This window comes from Hippocampus comes, unplaced genomic scaffold (genome assembly GCF_001891065.2).
Source record: "Hippocampus comes isolate QL1 unplaced genomic scaffold, H_comes_QL1_v1.1 scaffold128, whole genome shotgun sequence".
NCBI lineage: Eukaryota > Metazoa > Chordata > Actinopteri > Syngnathiformes > Syngnathidae > Hippocampus > Hippocampus comes.
In genome coordinates this window covers 251,371-256,370 of record NW_017805852.1, presented here as the reverse complement: position 1 = coordinate 256,370, position 5,000 = coordinate 251,371, and the positions used below count along the sequence as shown (strand labels likewise).

At 45.3% G+C, this 5,000-nt stretch overlaps 1 protein-coding gene across 2 annotated transcripts in view; it reads right to left on the bottom strand.

The window, feature by feature from the left end:
• Positions 1-5,000, bottom strand: part of fras1 (Fraser extracellular matrix complex subunit 1) — a 100,597-nt gene that overhangs the window by 93,638 nt on the left and 1,959 nt on the right. The window lies entirely within an intron of this gene.

Here is a 5,000-nt window from a genome sequence, read left to right as displayed (position 1 = left end):
TTGCCTGACGTGTTTGGTCAAAATCTGATCATTGATTGGATGGCTTGAAGTTTTATGGCCACTCATCAATTTTTGCTGCCTCCCCCCCCCTCCCCGCCATACGCAAAAAATAATCATCATCATCACTTTCGCAGTTTAGTGTCGCCCATCTGACTGGTCTTTCAAAATCTAAGCTGAGTTCGCCTACAATGGCCAATTTGGACCAAAATGTCTACTTTCCTGTATCTTTTTGGGCATGGATTTTTGAGACTTTTTTTTGATTTGTGTTTCTACTCATTTTTTGTGGGTTTGAACAGAGTAGACTATTCTACTAAATAAATGTCCCTAAAACAGTGTTTTCCAAAATGACTTCTTTGGGCATTTTTTTTGTGGGTCTGAGCAAAATAGACTTCTCGACTGAATTTCATGTTGCCAAGTGAAATTGGCTTTGTGGGCTGAATTTACAAACAATTTCAAGGACACCTGGAAAAGGTGAAAATGGCCATTTTTGGTTGGTCTACTCTGCTGAATTTCATGTTACCAAGTCAATGTGTCTTTGGGGGCTGAATCGGAAGAGTCCAGAACGACCTAAAATGGCCAATTAAACCCCAAAATGGCTTTTTTTTTTGTAGATCTCCTGGAGATGAACATCTCTACCAAGTTGCTCAGCAGCAGTGGGGAATGAATTGCCAAACAGTTTGAAGGTAAATGGTCCACAATGACCCTGAAATGGCCTTTTCAAAGCACAACTTCCCATGTCTGTTCCAAATATGGCTTCTTGAGACTTTTTGTTGACCGACTCATAATTGACTTGCCAACTAAATTCCATGTTGCTCCCGAGTCTGGCAATGGAGGCTGAATTTTCAGAACCGAGTAAGCAAATGTCCGCCTCTGGCGTGATCATCGCGGCTTTCAAGTAACACCGACTTTCCAGTAAGTAGGAAAAAGGATATGACCAAAAAAAAAAAAAAGCATCATTGTTGATCAATCAGTATGTTCAATCCGGTAATGTGACACTTTTACAGTCTGTCGGGAGAAGTAACGACACGCGACGCTGCGCCTGACGCCATCGCGCAGGAAAAGAGAAAATGTGCTCGTAAAAGCCCCACTCAGACTTTAATGGCGGCGCGGCGTCCGTCGCTTCATCACTTTTTACAGCAGCCACCTTGTAAATGTTGCACGCGGGCATGGATGGGATGCGTGTGCGCAAAAGAAAAAAAAAAAAAAAAAAAACGGACTCGACGGCAAAGTCACCTCGACCCCGTGTGAACTCGGCACTTGCGGCGTCCTCAAGATTGTTGGATCCTTCTTTATGTGCTTTTTCTGTTTTTTAAAGGTATTACAAAAGGGCATCGTTGCGAATGGATGATGCCACTTGGATTTGGGAAAATAAAAGCCTCGATTTGCATTTTTAGTGGGATCTTTGCTTAGCATTTCCATTGTTCCAACATTTTATAAGGAAAATTCTGCCAAACTTCTTTATCGCTTTCATTATGGCTTTTTTTTATATGATTATCTTTAAAAAAAAAAAATAACATGAAGCAACACAAAGAAACATAAAATCATGTCGCATAAAATGACAAAAAGTAACGTCGGTGGCAGCGGGGCAAAATTTCCCACGTCCAAATTTGGTCAATCTCATCTTTTCCTCCACAAATCAATATGAAGTTCGTAACATAAGGTAACAAAACGTGCCCATGTAACAGAACGTGACATCACGTATCGCAATCTACCAGAAGTGACGTGACACACTGGAACATCATGTGACATAACTTCACAAAACTAGCGTAAAACAGACTTTTACGGAACGTTACTGAATGTTATGAAGCGTAACAGAACAGTTTGGTTTTCTGTGTACGGAACGTGAACACACGAAACGGAATAGAAACGAACACAAATTATAACGTACGGTAGTGCAACGTCTTGCAACGAAACGCGTAACGTAACGTAACGTAACGTGACATACGTACGTCGCGCAACGTCATGGGATGTAACAATGCGCCGTCACAAAGTGTCGTCGAGTAACACGTCGAAATGCGACGTGACGACGTCACGTGTCTTGATGTAACGCGACTTGGCGTCGCGTATCGTTCTGTTTCATTAACATTAACGGGATGTGTTGAAATGCGGCGTTTGTTGATGACAGTTCCTGTCCCTTGGCTCATATTTACCCACTTTGTATAGATCAGACAGGCGGTCGACAAAATAGATCCTTTCTTCAATTCACGAGGGAAATTCACCAAGTGTCGGAAAGGACAAAGTGTTACATTCCCTCAATCTGGCACCTGTGGTGGCACGTCGCTGCCGCCTAAACGGGTTGTGCGTTTAAAATGCTCGACACGCGTACTGACAGACATCCTCACGCTGCCGCGACAGCAGCTTTAGCGGCTTTAGCAGCGTCGCAGCGCCGCGTCCAAATATATCAGCCGGAACCTCCAGGCGGGAATTCCTGGCATGGCGAGTCGCCGCTCCCGTTACGGCAATTCAAACGGCGGCCGCCACGCAACTGGGTGTCGGGTGCAGATGCCACCGACGGGCCTGACATTGGACTTGACGTCACTTCCGGCTCGTAGGCGTCGCCGTTGCGCTGCATCTGCTGAAGTAGCAGTTGTTTGAAGGATGGCAATTAGCGATATATCCCATTGGCGAAACGTCGAAAATCAGTTTAGCACTGTATCGCCACCATTCAGTCCAACTTAGTTCTCAGCCTTTTTAGCAATTCTTTTCAAAAGATGTGTTTCGAAACAAACTTCCGCCACGAATGATCCCGGAAGTTTCGGTTTGTCGTTGATGAACTTCTGAGGACTTCCATTCGCATTCATCAGGAAGTGGCTGACATTTTGCGCAAATGTCAGCGTGTCCATCTGAATGCAAAGTCCCGACTGCTCTGAACATCTGCTTTTCCTCCTTTCAATATTGCACACCAACCTGTGATGTTCTCGTACTTTCATCTCCACTTTTTTTTTGGTTTTTGTTCCTGTCTCCACTAATAGGACCGCCAAAAGAGGGGGGGTAAGGGGGGGGGGGGAGAGGCTTCTTCCTTTTGAACTCTCGAATGGCCCTTTGGACCATGTCGGGACATGCTGGGACGTCGCAAGCGCATTCAGCCCTTCACCAATCTCCCCACACCCACAAAAACACCCCCACCTTCTACTAAAAACATTGACTGAACATGTTGGCCGTGACAAATGATCCCCTTCATCAGGAAGCATCCGGTCGCGGGAATGTCATGTCCCGCCGCAGTTTCCGCCTGTAATTACACGGCATCGCAAGGGGGGGGGCGGAAAAAGGGGCGGAACTCTCTTTGGAAACTCTTTTACGGTCAGATGCCTCGTCATTCGGCGAGACACAAGTGGTGGTTGCGTACAAGTGCAAATTTCACTGCTGTTCCCAAAGTTACGAGCACGAGACGAGCCCCCCCCCCCCCCTGAAAATGCTGACTCATCAACATGTCAAATGTCAGGATTGGCAGAGAGCAACATCTGGTCAACATTTCAAGCAGTAACTTTTTTTTTTTTGCTCTGGGAGGCAGGAAGTGACAATTTGAGCGGTGTTGAGGAACACGTATTGAGACAAAAAATAAATAAATACTCATTTGATGTTTGATGGCCAGCTACAAAATAAAGAATCGCATGCAGCAGTCATGCGGTACAGGTGACGAGGAACACATGCCGATCTAACCCAGAGATACAATTTTAAAGGAAAAAACTACTCCGATTCCATTCGACGGCCAGCTCGCAAAATCATCTCGATTTTTCAATCTCTAAATCGTCATTCGTAGTCTTGCCATGGCAAGTGGAACCCATCCATGAACGTTGGCCTGCAGTACGGGTGACAAAGCACAAGTACTGATCTAATATTGAGAGCTGCTTTTTAAGAAAACTGTACTCATTTGACGATTAACGGCCAGCTACCGAAAGTATCGTGACTTGGATATCGGTTCAAAATCAAGAGCAATCTCGTTGCAACAATCATGCCTGAAAGTTTGCCTGCGGTCAAGGTGACGGGAAAAACCAAGTACTGATCTTACCTTCACAGCTGCTTTTAAATAACAACAACAACAAAGACACACACGAGCTGTTTGACGGGCGACTACAAAAAGCATTTTGACTCTGATATCTCTTCAAAAATCAACGGCATTCTTGATCGGGCGTGCAACAAACATCCTTTGAAGTCGGATCAAAATCAAGCGCCATTTGCGAATGACGCTGACTTAACAAGCAAGAGAAGCGCAACTTTTATCCACTAGTGGCGAAGAGTGTCAAATCACACACCTGTTCAAAAATCAATTGTACTCGGACACACTGTTGTGAAAGCACGATTGCAATAAAGCTGTATTGTATTCAAAATCAAACAAATCATAGGATGTTAAAAAGAACTCTAAAATGTATCGGGAGCCAGTGAAGGGATGCCAGAGTAAGAGTGCTGTGCTCCCTCTTACGAGTACCAGTCAAGGGGCGAGCAGCGGCATTTTGGACCAACTGGAGACGCTTCGTGGAGGATTGGCAGACTCCAAAGTCAAGTGCATGGCAGTAATCCTGCCGAGATGTGACGAAGGCATGAAGGACTGTTTCAAAGAGCTTTTGAGAAACGAGAGCTTTTACTTTCGCCAGCTGCCGTCAATGCAAGAAGACAACGGCACCAATTTGCCACTCTAATTTCAAATGACTGCCCAGGATGGGATGTACGAGGGCCGCTCTGGGACCAAACACCATCACTTGTGTCTTCTTTTCATTGAAATTCAAGAAATTCAGTGCCATCCTGGTCTTGGGTTCCTCTTAGGATAAAAGAGTGGCCTCAATCTCGACAGCATTCTGGCTATGGGCGTGAAAATCGAAGGCGATGAGATGAACTACTTTCCTCTACGATGCACTTCCTGGTTCCTGACCAATAAGGGCAGCTCAAACAGCAGAACAGAAAGTTGGGCTGCAGTGATCATGCACTCGGTGAATGCGTGTGTGTGTGTGTGTGTGTGAGAGAGAGAGAGAGAGAGAGAGAGAGAGAGAGAGAGAGAGAGAGAG